The sequence below is a fragment of the Rhinopithecus roxellana genome, chromosome 20, assembly GCF_007565055.1.
Source record: "Rhinopithecus roxellana isolate Shanxi Qingling chromosome 20, ASM756505v1, whole genome shotgun sequence".
Taxonomy (NCBI): domain Eukaryota; kingdom Metazoa; phylum Chordata; class Mammalia; order Primates; family Cercopithecidae; genus Rhinopithecus; species Rhinopithecus roxellana.
In genome coordinates this window covers 63,405,776-63,421,917 of record NC_044568.1, presented here as the reverse complement: position 1 = coordinate 63,421,917, position 16,142 = coordinate 63,405,776, and positions in this window count along the sequence as shown.

The following is a 16,142-nucleotide window of genomic DNA, read 5'->3' as shown; positions in this document are numbered from 1 at the left end:
ATGGCCTCCAGCTCCATGCAAGTTGCTGCAAAAGACATCATTTCGTTCCTTTTAATGGCTGAGTAGTATTCTATGGTGTATATCAACTACATTTTCTTTATCCACTCATTGGTTGATGGTTATTTAAGTTGGTTCCATATCTTTTCAATTGTGAATTGGCTGCAAAAAACAAACATTCGTGTGCAAGTGTCTTTTTCATATAATGACTCTCTTTTCCTTTGGGTAGATACTCAGTGGTGGGATTGCTGGACCGTATGGTAAATCTACTTTCCTTCCTTCCTTCCTTCCCTCCCTCCCTCCCTCCCTCCCTCCCTCCCTCCCTCCCTCCCTCCCTCCCTCCCTCCCTTCCTTCCTTCCTTCCTTCCTTCCTTCCTTCCTTCCTTCCTTCCTTCCTTCCTTCTGTGACAAGGTCTCACTCTATCACCCAGGCTGGAGAGTAGTGGCGCAATCTTGGTTCACTGCAGACTCGACCTCCTGGGCTTAAGCATGCCTCTTACCCCAGCCTCCCAAGTAGCTGGGACTACAGGCATGCACCACTACACCTGGCTAATTTTTGTATTTTTTATAGAGACAAGGTTTCACCATACTGCTCAGGATGGTCTCAAACTCCTGGACTCAAGCGATTTGCCTGCCATGGCCTCCCATAGTGCACTGTTTTTTGTTTTTTGTTTTGAGACAGAGTCTCACTCTGTTGCCCAGGCTGGAGTGCAGTGGCGCGATCTCACCTCACTGCTACCTCCGCCTGCCGGGTTCAAACGATTCTCCTGCCTCAGCCTCCAGAGTAGCTGGGACTATAGGTGCGTGCCCCCATGCCTGGCTACTTTTTTTGTAGTTTTAGTAGAGACGGGGTTTCACCATGTTGGCCAGGCTGGTCTCGAACTCCTGACCTCAAGTGATCCGCCCGTCTCAGCCTCCCAGAGTGCTGGGATTACAGGCGTGAGCCACCGCGCCCAGGCCCAAAGTGTACTTTTAGTTTGTTAAGGAATCTCTATACTGTTTTCCAAACAGGTTCTACTAATTTACATTCCCTCCAGCAATGTATATGCATCCCCCTTCCACTGCATCCACGCAAACATCTACTGTTTCTTGACTTTTTAATAACGTTTAAGGGCAAAATTTAATGGGGCACCCCAGAACTCAGTCATCACTATATCTAAAACCTGAATGTACTATTTTAAAAAATTATATTGTTGGCTGGACGCGGTGGCTCACACCTATAATCCCAGCACTTTGGGAGGCCGAGGTGGGTGAATCATGAGGTCAAGAGATCGAGACCATCCTGGTCAACATGGTGAAACCCTGTCTCTACTAAAAATACAAAAATTAGCTGGGCATGGAGGCATGCATCTGTAGTCATAGTTACTTGAGAGGCTGAGGCAGGGGAATCACTTGAACCCGGGAGTCGGAGGTTGCAGTGAACTGAGATCGCCCCACTGCACTCCAGCCTGGCAACAAAGTGAAACTCTGTCTCAAAAAAAAAAAAGAAAAAAAAATTTTTGTTTCACAATGTGAATGTTGTTAATGTCTCTGAACTGTACACTGAAAATGGTTGAAATGGTAAATTTATATTATGTATATTTTACCCCAATACAAAATATTTAAGAATGTTTTTAAAAATCATATTGGCAAATGACAGGGTGAGGGGTGGGGTTGGGGGCGTGGCATTGGCCACTTGTTTTTGTAAATAAAGTTTTATTGGAACCAGGGCCAGGGATTCATGAGACATGGATGTGAAAGTGCAGGGTTAGCTCCTGTTTTTATTTAACATTTTGATATTTTGTCCATCATGGATTTTTTTGCATTAATTTTGAAGTTTTAAAATACTGCATTAAAATATTATTTATATTGGTTATTTTTGTTTGTTTGTTTTTTGGCATGCCTGTAAATTTTGCACTCAGGGCTAGTGCCTCACTCCCTCACTCTAATCCTGGGCCCTGGGGAAGGACCTGAGAGGAGAACAGAGAACACTGTCTCCATTACAGAAGGGGAAGTAGGTGCCCACAGGAGTAAAGGCTGGGGGTGATGCTCTGTGGAAAGGAGGACTGAGTTTGTTCATCACAGTTTTGTTTAGAACAGGAAACCTTGGCTGGACATGGTGGCTCATGCCTGTAATCCCAACACTTTGGGAGGCCAAGGCAGGAGGATCACTTGAGCCCAGGAGTTCAAGACCAGCCTGGGCAACAAAGCAATACCTTGTCTCTACAAAAAATATATATATAAAAATTGAGGGCAGGCCAGGCGCGGTGGCTCATGCCTACAGTCCCAGCACTCTGGGAGGCCGAGGTGGGTGGATCACCTGAGGTTGGGAGTTTGAGACTAGCCTGACCAACATGGAGAAACCCCTTCTCTACTAAAAATACAAAATTAGCTTGGCATGGTGGCACATGCCTGTAATCTCAGCTACTCCGGAAGGCTGAGGCAGGAGAATCATTTAAACCCGGAAGGTGGAGGTTGCAGTGAGCTGAGATTGTGCCATTGCACTCCAGCCTGGGCAACAGGAGTGAAACTCCGTCTCAAAAAAAAAAAAAGAAAGAAAGAAAAAATTGAGGCCAGGCGCAGTGGCTCACACCTGTAATCCTAGCAGTTTGGGAGGCCAAGGCAGGCAGATCCCCTGAGGTCAGGAGTTTGAGACCAGCCTGGCCAACATGGTGGAACCCCATCTCTACTAAAAATACAAGAAAATTAGTCCGGCGCAGTGGCATGCCCCTGTAGTCCCAGCTACTTGGGAGACTGAGGCTGCAGAATCGCTTGAACCCAGGTGGCAGATGTTGCAGTGAGCGGAGTTTGCACCACTGCACTCCAGCCTGAGTGACAGAGCGAGGCTCCATCTCAAAAATAATTAGATAAATAAATACTTTTTAAAATTAGCCAGTTGTAGTGACACGGGACTATCATCCCAGCTACTGAGGAAGCCGAGGCCAGAGGATCTCTTGAATCCAGGAGGTTGAGGCTGCAGTATCCTATGACTGCACCACTGCACTCCAGCCTGGGCAACAGAGTGAGCTCCATCTCTTAAACAGAAAACCAAAAGCGAAAAGCCGCACACAGTTTCACTTGCCCAGCCACAGGGGTTCCCACTTGAACTCATGATTTGTAATCAAACGCTTCTGGTACAGAGGCTAACTCATCTAGCTGGCTTTTGTCTCTTTCAGGAAAGATATTTTAAGGATCACCCCCATTTGTGCCCTTCTGGGGCCAGGCATCTGTGCTGGGCCAGTTCAAGTATGGGAAGCCTGGCCTTGATGCCTCAGGGGCCCCCAGGTCAGAAGAGCCGCCCCTCTCCCCTCTCCCTTCTCTTTGGACTGACCCTCAGGGAGTAGGCAAGAGTTCTGCTATCTGTGGGTCTATGGAGCACCTGCCCATCAGGCCTAGAGGCCTTACATCACCAGAGTTGTTGCTTTTCTCAAGTGGTGAATGCAGAAGTAGTCACCCTTACCCAACTCCCACACCTACTCTGCTCCAAATCCCCTGCACGTGCCAAAGTAGCCAAGCACACAGTCACAGGTGTACTCAGGTACCTCTTGCTGACAATATCTGTGGGTACTCCCATTTGGATTTCTCACCATGGCCGTAAACTCCCAGTGTTTAAAGTTGAACAAACGATTTGGCCATCTGTTCAGAATTGTAACACTCACACTTCCTGCCCTAGTTATTCCACTTCTAGAAATTTGATCTTACAGATATACTATACCAAGATGCAAGAACAATAACATTAATCGCAACCTCATTTATAGACAGAAATGATCAAATGTTCATCATTAGGGAGGACTGATTAAATAAATTATGGTATATTTAGACAGTGAAATACTACGTAGCCATTAGAAAAAATGAGGTAGATCTATGTGTACTAATTTAGAATAATCTCCAGAGTATTGCAGGGGAAAACAACAGGAATGGTGTGTATGGCATGCTAAAAACTATTGGCTATTTTTAATTAATCTTTAAGATATTTTTATGCAAACAAAAAAATACATGTAATTTTTAAAGCAAAAAGTTTCATTAACTCATTGAATCTCCCTCCTAACTCAAGAGCTAGGACATTACCAAAAACTTGTACCTACTGCTGTACCCTAAACCTTTCACCTCTTTGCCTATTGGTTACATACAAAGAGGTAACCTCTGCCCTGATATTAATGCTCATCCTTCCTTTGAGACAGAGTTGAGCTCTGTCCCCAGGCTGCAGTGCAGTGCTATGATCTCGGCTCACTGCAACCTCTGCCTTCCAGGTTCAAGTGATTCTCATACCTCAGCCTCCCAAGTAACTGGGATTACTGGCGTCTGCCATCACGCCCACCTAATTTTTGTGTTTTTGTAGAAATGGGGTTTCACTATGTAGGCCAGGCTGGTCTTGAACTGCTGACCTCAGGTGATCTGTTCACCTCGGCCTCCCAAAGTGCTAGGATTACAGGTGTGAGCCACTGTGCCCAGCCTGCTTTTTATTTTTAATATTTTTAGCACTCCTATGTGTGTGCCTATGGAATGTATTATTTAGATCAGCTTGTTTTTGAGTTTTATGAAAATCATGTGATACTCTATTTAGCTTTATGTGGCCTTGCATGCTTTACTCAATTTTATATTAAGATTCATCCAACACTCCATCCAGTGTTGAGGGTCACTTTTTTTTTCTGTTTTTTTCAAACAGAGTCTTACTGTGTCACCCAGGCTGGAGTGCAGAGGTGCAATCTGAGCTCATTTCAACCTCTGTCTCCTGGATTCAACCAATTCTGCCTCAGCCTCCTGAGTAGCTGGGATGACAGGCATGTGCCACCACACCAGTTTTCACTGCTGTGTCATATTCCACTATATTAATTTATTCATTTCCCTTTTCCTCTTCAAAGGAATTTTAATTGTTTTTTTTTTTTTCTATTGTGAAATTTCTTGTACCTATGGGTGAGACTTTCTATAGCCTATGTACCTAGGAGTACATCCTAGAGTACGCAAGAGTTCAAATTTGCAAGATAATGTAAATTAACTTCTAGGTGGATATACTATTTTACATCTCCATGAAAGATGCATGAAAATCTCTAGCCCTAATATTAGGAACAAGGCAAGGATGGCCAGTCTTATCACTTATATTCAACATTAGCAATGCTAGCCAGTGATGTAAGGCAAACAAAAAAAATGAAAGCCATAAAAAGAAGAAATGAAGGAGGAAAACTTTCTACTTGCAGAGGCCATGATTGTTTACATAGAAATTCTCAACCAATTTGCAAAACAACTAGAACTAATGAGTAAATTTAGCAAGTCCATAGGATCCAAGGTCAAAATACAAAAAGCAGTCATATTTTAATTACTAGCAACAAACAATTGGAAAATAATATTTTAGAATTTCATTTATAATAGTGTCAAAATCCATAAAGTATGCAAGGATAAATTTTACAAAAATTATCTAAAACCTCTAAGTGAAAACTACAAAAATGCTGCTGAGAGAAAAGAAAGAATATCTTAACAAATGGAATTCATAGATATACCAAATTCCAAGTTCATATATTGCATAACTCAATATTAAGATCTCAGTTATCTTCCAACTGATCTAATGATTCAATGCAATTCCAATCATAATCCCACTAGCCACTAGTTTTGTGGAGTTTTTTGTTTGTTTGTTTCTTGAGACAGAGTCTTACTCTGTCACCCAGGCTGGAGCGCAGTGGCACAATCTCAGCTCACTGCAACCTCTGCCTCCTGGGTTCAAGTGATTCCCCTGCCTCAGCCTCCCAAGTAGCTGGGATGACAGGCACGCACCACCACACCCGGCTAATTTTCGTATGTTTAGTAGAGGCGGGGTTTCACTGTGTTGGCCAGGCTGATCTCGAACTCCTGACCGCAGGTAATCCGCTCGCCTTGACCTCCCAAAGTGCTGGGATTTACAGGTGTGAGCCATCATGCTAGCCCACTAGTTGTTGTTGTTGTTGTTGTTTTAGAACTTTTAACTTGCTTTGAAAATTTATATGGAAATGTAAAGGACCCAGAATATTGAAAGCAATCTTGAGAAAGAAGAACAAACTGGTGGGACTTACACTTCCTGACTTCAAGCCTTGGTATAAAGCTACATACATATTCAAGACAGTGTAGTACTTGCATAAGAAGCAAGAAATAGATCAATGGAACAAAAAGGAACAGAAAGAGACCCAAACATAGAAGGTCATTTTGTTCTTTTATTGAGATAACTTACATACGATAAAATTTGGCCTTTTTAGTGTACAGGTGGGGCATCTTCTATATCCTTTTTCTTCCTTCTACATCCTTCTAAAGGTCAGATTTGTCTCTCCCTTTGCTAATACAACATTGTCTTCATTATTGTAGCTTCAATAATGAGTCTTGGTATCTGATAAGGCTGATACACATACCCTGTTCTTCTTTAAGAGTGTCTTTGTTTAGGCTCAGATTTTTCTTTTTTTTCATATAAACTTTAGAATCATTTTGTCAATGTTCATGAAGAAGCCTATTGGGATTGTGAAAATAATTGCATTGAATCCATAGATTAATTTGGAGAGGATTAATACATTTGAGGCCAGGCTCAGTGACTCACACCTGTAATATCAGCACTTTTGGAGGCTGAGGCAGGAGGATCGCTTGAGCCCAGGAGTTCAAGACAAGCCTGGGCAACATGCAAGACCTCGTCTCTACAAAAAAAAAAAAAAAAATTAGTTGGGTATCATGGTGATGCACCTGTGGTCCCAGCTACTCAGGAGGCTGAGGCAGGAAGATCACTTGAGCCTGAGAAGTCGAGCTGCAGTGAGCTATGATCATGCCACTGCACTCCAGCCTGGGTGACAGAGTAAGATTCTGTCTCAAAATAAGTTTGCAATACAGAGACTTCCTATTTATGTACCTGAGCTGTATCTCCACTTATTCATCCAGGCCATATGTAATTTAATTCCATAAAGGTTAAGGTTTCTGCATATAGAACTTTCACACATGTGTTAAATGAATTCCTAAGTACCCTATATTGTTTTTCTATTATAAATAATTTCTTTTTTTTTTTTTTTTTTTTTTTTTGAGGTGGAGTCTCGCTCTGTCACCCAGGCTGGAGTGCAGTGGTGTGATCGCGGCTCATTGCAACATCCGCCTTCTGGGCTTAAGCAATTCTCTGTCTCAGCCTGCGAGTAGCTGGGATTATAGGCACGCGCCACCACACCCAGCTCATTTTTGTATTTTTAGTAGACACGGGGTTTCATCATGTTGGCCAGGCTGGTCTTGAACTCCTGACTTTGTGATCCACCTGCCTCGGCCTCCCAAAGTGTTGGGATTACAGGCATGAGCCACCGTGTCTGGCCAATAATTTCTTTTTAAATAAGCTTTTTGTTGATGTATGACATCCACAGAGAAAAGTACACAAATCATAAGTGTACAGCTCAATGAATTTTCACAAAGTGAGCATACACTTCTCAGGAAATAGAACACTAACAGCCCCACAGAAGTCTCCCTCAAGCCTTTCCACAGTTACTGCCTCTTTCCCAGAGAAAACCACCATGTTGATTTCCAGCCTCATACATGAATTTTGTCTGCTTTAGAATTTTATATAAATAGGACTATACAGTGTATATTCTGTTTAACTGCCTTCTTTTACTTATTCTTAGGTTTGTGAGATCCATTTATGTTGTTTGGTATAGTAGTAATTTGCACATTCTTATATCTGTATAGTATTCCAGTATATGAACATGCCACACTTAATGTATCTATTCTATTATTAATGGACTTTTGGGTTCTTTACAGCTTGGGGCTATTAAGTGATGTGATAAATATGCTTGTACTTTTTTTTTTTAATTTGAATGCATTTCTGTTAGGTAGATACTCAGGAGTGGACTTGTCTGTGTTCAACTTGAGTAGGTAATATGCCAAATTATATTCCCCTCAGCAGTATATGAGAGTTCCAATTTTCCCACGTCCTCGCCACACTCAGTTTTACTAGCCTTAAAACAATTTTTTAGCCATCCTTGTGGGTAAATACTGGTATCTCATGGTGATTTAAACGTGCGCATCCTCAGTGACTGGGACTGAGCACTTGTATTTAATTGGTTATCCCCATTGTCCATTTTTCTATCAAAACAAATTTTTTTTTTGAGATGGAGTCTCGCTCTGTTGCCCAGGCTGGAGTGCAACGGCACGATCTCGGCTCACTGCAAACTCCGCCTCCTGGGTTCAAGCGATTCTCCTGCCTCAGCCTTCTGAGTAGCTGGGATTACAGGTGCACGCCGCCATGACCATCTAACTTTTTGTGTTTTTAGTAGAGATGGAGTTTCACCTTGTTGGCCAGGCTGGTCTCGAACTCCGGACCTCGTAACCCACCCGCCTCGGCCTTCCAAAGTGCTGGGATTATAGGCGTGAGCCACCGCGCCCGCCCCCCCCCCCCTTTTTTTTTTTTTTTTGAGATGGAGTCTTGCTCTGTCACCCAGGCTAAAGTGCAATGGTATGATCTAGGCCGGGCGTGGTGGCTTAAGCCTGTAATCCCAGCACTTTGGGAGGCCGAGACGGGCGGATCACGAGGTCAGGAGATCGAGACCATCCTGGCTAACACGGTGAAACCCCGTCTCTACTAAAAATACAAAAAACTAGCCGGGCGAGGTGGCGGGCGCCTGTAGTCCCAGCTACTCGGGTGGCTGAGGCAGGAGAATGGCGTGAACCCGGGAGGCGGAGCTTGCAGTGAGCTGAGATCCGGCCACCGCACTCCAGCCTGGGCGACAGAGCAAGACTCCGTCTCAAAAAAAAAAAAAAAAAGGTATGATCTAGGCTCACTGCAACCTCCGCCTCCTGGGTTCAAGTGATTTTCCCGCTTCAGCCTCCCAAGTACCTGGGGTTACAGGCACCAGTCACCACACCCAGCTAACTTTTGTATTTTTGCAGAGACAGGGTTTTGCCATGTTTGGCCAAGCTGGTCTTGAACTCCTGACCTCAGGTCATCCGCCCACCTTGACCTCCCAAAGTGCTGGGATTATAGGCATGAGCCACCGTGCCCAGCTGAGGAACACTTTTTTTTTTTTTGAGACAGAGTTTTTGTTCTTGTTGCCCAGGCTGGAGTGCAATGGCACGATCTTGGCTCACCACAACCTCCGCCTCCCGGGTTCAAGCGATTCTCCTGCAGCCTCCCAAGTAGCTGGGATTACAGGCATGTGTCACCACGCCCGGTTAATTTTTTGTATTTTTAGTAGAGATGGGGTTTCACCATGTTGGTCAGGTTGGTCTTGAACTCCTGATCTCAGGTGATCTGCCCACCTCGGCCTCCCAAAGTGCTAGGATTACAGGCGTAAGCCACTGTGCCTGGCCTTTAAAATTTAAAGTAGTTTATCAGTCTTTTATTTTATGATTATGGCTTTTCGTGTCTTGTTTAAGAAATATTTGACTACCCCCAAATTATAAATATATTCTATATATTCTTTTCTCCTGGAAGCTTTATTGTTTTACTTTTCATATTTAGATCTAAAATCAACTTGGGATTGATTTTTTTAGTATGGTGTAAAGATATGGATCAAGATTAGTATTTTTTTCCATGTATATATCCAGTCTATTCAGCAACACTTGTTGAAAAGACCACTCTTTTCTACATGGCTCTGAGGTATCAGTTTCACATAAATCAAATGTATACAGTCATGTGTCACTTAATGGCAGGTATACAGGCTAAGCAATGCATCATTAGGCTATTTCATCATTATATGAACATCATAGAATGTGTGTACCTGAGCTCGGTGTGGTGGCTCACGCCTGTAATCCCAGCACTTTGGGAGGCCAAGGAGGGTGGATTGCTTGAATCCAGTAATTCGAGACCTGCCTGGGCAACACAGTGAAGACCTGTCTCTACAAAAATTAGCTGAGCCTGGTGGTATACGCTTGTAGTTCCAGCTACTCAGGAGGCTGAGGTAGGAGGATTGCTGGAGTCTGTAAAGTGGAGGTTGCAGTGAGCCGAGATCGTACCACTGCACTCCAGCCTGAACTACAGAGCCAGACCTTGCCTCAAAAACAACAACAAAAAACTTGCATTAAAGTTCACATAACACAAAATTCATCATTTTAACCATTTTGATACATACAATTCAAGGGCATTAGTACATTTACAGTGCTGTGCAATTATCATCTCCAAATATTTTCACCACCCAAAAAGGAAACCCCAAATCCACTGGCAGTCCTTCTCCATCCTGTTCTTCTCCCAGCTCCTGGCAACTACTAATTTGTTCTCTGTCTTCATGGATTGGCCTATTCTGGATATTTCATATAAAAGGAATCCTGCAACATGTGACTTTTGTGCTGACTTCTTTTACTTAGCACAGTGTTTTAGTTCATCCTTGTGGCAGCAGGTGTCAGTACTTCATTCCTTTTCATGGCTGAATAGTGTTCCATTCTATGGATATGACCCATTCTGTTTATCCATTCATTGGGTGATTGGCTTTTGGGCTGTTTTTACCTTTGGCTATTATGAACAGTGCTGCTATGAATATTCAGTATCTTTCTGTATAAAATAAGGATAAAAAACTTTTGTCCTGGCTGAGGCAAAGACTGTCAGGAAACTCAAATGAGATAGCACAGAAGAAAGTTTTCTGTGAGCTGCCTGGCCTCGTGCAAGTGTAGATTGGAAGTTGGTGTTGTTGTTATGGTTAAGGTCATGATTATGGTTATGGACAGGTTCAGCTATCCTGGCATCAGGGAGGGAGAGAAAGGGTCCAAGGCCTGAGCTCTCCCTCAATGCCAGCTTGTCACCCAGTGCCCAGTGTTGGTCTGTCTGGCAGAGGCCAGCTGCTCATAAGTTATATTAGTCCATTTTCACACTGGTGATAAAGACATATGACTGGGTGCGGTGGCTCATGCCTGTAATCCCCGCACATTGGGAGGCCTAGGCAGGTGGATCACTTGAGGTCAGGAGTTCGAGACCAGCCTGGCCAATATGGTGAAACCCAATCTCTACTAAAAATACAAAAATTAGCCAGATGTGGTGGCAGGTGCCTGTAATCACAGCTACTTGGGAGGCTGAGGTAGGAGAATCCCTTGAACCTCGTAGGCAGAGGTTGCAGTGAGCCAAGATCACGCCACTGTACTCCACCTGGGCAACAGAGTGAGACTCTGTCAAAGAAAGAAAGACAGAGAGAGAGAGAGAGAGAGAGAGAGAGAGAGAGAGAGAGAGAGAGAGAGAGAGAAGAAGGAAGGAAGGAAGGAAGGAAGGAAGGAAGGAAGGAAGGAAGGAAGGAAGGAAGGAAGGAAGGAAGGAAGGAAAGAAAGAAAGAGAGAGAGAGACATACCCAAGACAGGGTAATTTACAAAGAAAAAGAGATGTAATGGACTCACAGTTCCATGTGACTGGAGAGGCCTCAGAATCATGGCAGAAGGTGAAAGGTACTTACATGGCGGCAGCAAGAGAGAAACGAGAGCCAAGCAAAAGGGGTTTCCGCTTGTAAAGCCATCAGATCTTGCGAAACTGATTCACTACCACGAGAACAGTATGGGGAAAACCACCCCATGGTTCAATTATCTCCCACCAGGTCCCTCCCACAACACATGGAATTATGAGATACCATTCAGGGTGAGATTTGGATGGGGACACAGCCAAACCAGACCACAAGTATATCTAGATATCAGTGCTTGGCCATTCAGATATAGCAATCACAGCAAAGGGCCAGTTAACAATAACTTGCCTTGGAGTTCTGCATTATTATTTGGTCTTGTTGCCTGTGGGCCTGCGTTGGATGGAATAACTTTTGAACAAATCTGCTGGGTGAGGTGCGTTTAGACAGGTAAGACAGGCAGTGATTGGAGTTATTTAGAAACTCCCTAGTGCTCTAGGCTAGCTATAACCACAGTGCAGAGTAGTTTCACTTATTTACTCCCTCCATCTTTTTCAAATGTCTGCTCTCTCTGTCTTGAGCTGGGAACATAAAGGAAAGGGAAGACATCATTTACACGCCCCAGATTGAGGAAAAGAAAATGTGAAGCTGGAAGGCATTTGTAAAGCAACTCACTCCAAAAAATTATCTAAACTGCCATGGTGCAGAGAGGCAGAGGGAATATACACATATTTAAAAAGAGAGGGTTTAGTGAAATTAATAGAAAAGGCTCCTGGGAAGTGAGTGCTCAGGTGACTGTTAGAAAAGGGAAGGCTGGGCCAGGGGTGGTGGCTCAAGCCTGTAATTCTAGCACTTTGGGAGGCCGAGGCAGGTGGATCACTTGAGGTCAAGAGTTCGAGACCAGCCTGGCCAACACGGCAAAACCCCCATCTTTACTGAAAATACAAAAATTAGCCAGATGTGGTGGTGCACACCTGTAATCCTAGCTACCTGGGAGGCTGAGGCAGTAGAATCGCTTCAACCTGGGAGGCCAAGGTTGCAATGAGCCAAGATCATGCCACTGCACTCCAGCCTGGGCAACAGAGTGAGACTCCATATTAAAAAAGAAAAAGAAAAAGAAAAAGAGAAAGGGAGGACTGGAGATGGGTATATATGACTCCAGCGATCCCAGAGTCTCTGCTTGGGGGGTCAGGGCCCACATCCCATCTTTTGTGACATCTACTCACTGGGACATACTATGGTGTGTGGGGTTGCAGTGTTGCTCCCTGTCTGCCAAATGGCAGTCCCATCTGCACAGCCAAACACTACTATACAACCCTAGTGCCTTCTTCCCCCTGTTCCCACTCCCACCCCCAGATCACATGGAAGAGAGCAAGCGAGGCCAGAGCTACGAAGTCTCGGGTCCTTGCAGAGAGTTGGGGGCTGCTATATTTTCACTTCTTGCTTTGACCAGCTCTGGTCCCAATGTGTTAATGGGAGTATATTCAACGGCATCTTAATTACCTGGGCTGTCATTCTGTCATTGCTCTTAGGTTGTTGAACACAACATACAACTTCCTTGTGGATCCTAATTCTCACCGCCTTAAATTGTTGCCAGGTTTTGATGGCACCTTCTTCTTTTCATCACTAGCATATTTTCTTTTTCCTGCCTCTAAAGAGAAGATATTTCCCAAGGTCGCCCGCGACACTCCACTCTTCTGCCTGTACTCTTCCCCTTGGTGACAGTATACACTTCCTCTACCTCAACAACCATCTCTAGTTGTTGTGTATACGTCCGTAGCTCCCTCTCTGACCCTCTTTCAAGCTCCAGAAAGGTATTTCTGATCACCGTATGACAACCGTATCCCAAGCTCAACCTGGTGCATCCAAACCCATTATCTTGTTCCTAAAAATGAGCTTTTCTATTTCTGCATTGTAGAACTTTAGATACTCAGCAAGGAACCTCAGAATCCTCTTTTATTTCTCCTCTCCCACCCTCCCCAAACCAATCCACCACCCACGTGTGTCAATTCTACCTCTGAGATGACGCTCATGTTCACCCCAACCATCAGGTGTACATCCTTAACGTTACCATATATCTATGAGGACCATAGACCTCACGTGATTTCATTCAGCAAAGAGTGTTTAGTTACCTCATTGATTACCAGGACAAATTAGAGTATGTAATACAGTCAGTCTGACTCTGACTCAACATGAATTCCCATATTGGGAGGACTACTTGAGCCTGGGAGGTTGAGGTTACAGTGAGCTGTGATCGTGCCATTGCACTCCAGCCTGGGCGACAGTGAGACTCTGTCTCAAAAAAAATTTTCCTTTTGACTGGGCATAGTGGTTCACGCCTATAATCCCAGCACTTTGGGATGTTGAGGTGGGTGGATCACTTGAGGTCAGGAGTTCGTGACCAGCCTGCCCAACATGGTGAAACCCCATTTCTACCAAAAATACAAAAATTAGCCAGGCCTGGTGGCACACACCTGTAATCCCAGCTACTCAGGAGGCTGAGACCAGAGAATCACTTGAAGCCAGGAGGTGGAGTTTGCAGTGAGCCAAGATGGTGCCACTGCACTGCAGTCTGGGCGACAGAGTGAGACTCCATCTAAAAAACAACAACAACAACAACAAAAATGTCCCACACTATTCTCTGAGAACAGAGAATGTTCTAATTGTCCTGGACATTCTTCTCCCTTTTTAACCTGTCTTCAGTTGGAGAAGTAGGAAGCAAACATACTAGAGAAACGTGGCAGGGCTGCCTGGTTCATCCGAGTATCTATTTGAGAAAGCTGGAAGAATTTGCACCAAGATGTTATTGGAATTCACCTTCCTTTTCCATACCTGTATTTCCTGCTTTTTTTCCCCCATAATGAGCATGCGTGGTGAGTTCTCACGAGATCTGGTTGTTTGAAAGTGTATGGCACCTCCCCCTTCGCTATCTCTCTCTTGTCTGCCATGTGAAGACTGCCTGCTTCTCCTTTTGCCTTCCGCTATGATTGTAAGTTTCCTGAGGCCTCCCCAGCCCTGCTTCCTGTGCAGCCTTTGGAACCATGAGCCAATTAAACCTCTTTTCTTTATAAATTACCCAGTCTCAGGTAGTTCTTTACAGCATTGCAAGAACTGACTAATACAACCACTATACCTAATACCTTTTCGTTTTCAACAAAAACTCTGCACCCATTAAGTAACAACTCCCCCTTCTCCCTCTTCCAAGCCCCTGGCAACCCCTATTCTCCTTTCTGCTTCCATGAATTTGCATATTCTAGGTACATAATATAAGTGGAGTCATACGATATTTGTCCTTCTGTGTCTGGCTTATTTCACTAAGCATAATGATTTCGAGGTCTATTCATGCTGTAGCACACATCAAAACTTTATTCCTTTTCGTGGCTGAATAATATTCCATGTATGACTATGCCACATTTTGTTGATCCATTCTTCTGTTAATTGACACTTGCATTGTTTCCACTTTTTGGCTATTGTGACTAATGCTGCTATGAACATTGGTGTACAAGAGTTTGTTGAAGTCCTTGCTTTTGATTCTTTTGGATGTGTGTCTAAGAGTGAAATTGCTGGGTCAGTAGTCCTATGTTTAACCTTCTGAGAAACTGCCTGTTTGCTACAGTAACTGCACCATTTTACATTCCCACCAGCAGTGCACGAGGGTTCCAATTTGTGCACATCTTCACCAATAACTGTTATTTCTGTTTTAAAAATCATAGCCATCCTAGTGTCTCTTCTGATGTTAAAGAAAGTAAAATTGGCTGGGTACAGTGGCTCATGCCTGTAATCCTAGCACTTTGGAAGGCCAAGGTGGGTGGATCACCTGAGGTCAGGAGTTCAAGACCAGCCTCACCAACAGGGTGAAACCCCGTCTCTACTACAAATACAAAAATTAGCTGGGCATGGTGGTAGATGCCTGTAATCCCAGCTACTTGGGAGGCTGAGGCAGGAGAGCCACTTGAATCCAGGAGGCAGAGGATGCTGAGAGCCGAGATCACTCCACTGCAGTCCAGCCTGGGCAACAAGAGTGAAACTCCATCAAAAAAAAAAAAAAAAAAAAAGCAACAGAAAGAAAGTAAAATTAATACCTGTTTGTGGCTCTTAAAAGTATTGTGAATTGGGGCCTGGCGCGGTGGCTCATGCCTGTAATGCCAGTACTTGGGGAGGCCAAGGCGAGCGGATCACGAGGTCAGGAGATGGAGACCATCCTTGCTAACATGGTGAAACCCCATCTCTACTAAAAAAATACAAAAAAATTAGCCAGGCATGGTGGCGGGCACCTGTAGTCCCAGCTACTCGGGAGGCTGAGGCAGGAGAATGGTGTGAACCCAGGAGACAGAGCTTGCAGTGAGCCGAGATCGCGCCTCTGCACTCCAGCCTGAGTGACAGAGCGAGACTCTGTCTCAAAAAAAAAGGTATTGTGAATTGAACTCGGTGGTGCATGCCTGTAGTCCCAGCTACTGGGGAGGCACAGGTGACAGGAATTCTTGAGGCCAGGAGTTTGAGTCCAGCTTGGGCAAATAGCAAGACACCCAATTCCCCTGCCAAAAAAAAGTTCTCATGGGACCTGCCTGATGAAGTTAGTCCTACATCTCACTGACAGTGCCTGATAAAGTACAGTGCTCAAAGCAAATGCTGATTCACTCTTTCTTCAGTGTGGTTGTCATCAGTTTGATATACATACAGTCCTGTGTTGCTTAACAATCCAAATACATTCTGAGAAATGCATTGTTAGGTAATTTCATCACTGTGTGAACATCATAGTATGTACTTACACAAACCTCGATGGTGTAGACCACTACACACCTAGGCTATGTGGTGGGAGGCTGTGAACCTGTACAGCATGTTACTGTACTGAATGCTATATGCAATTGGAATATA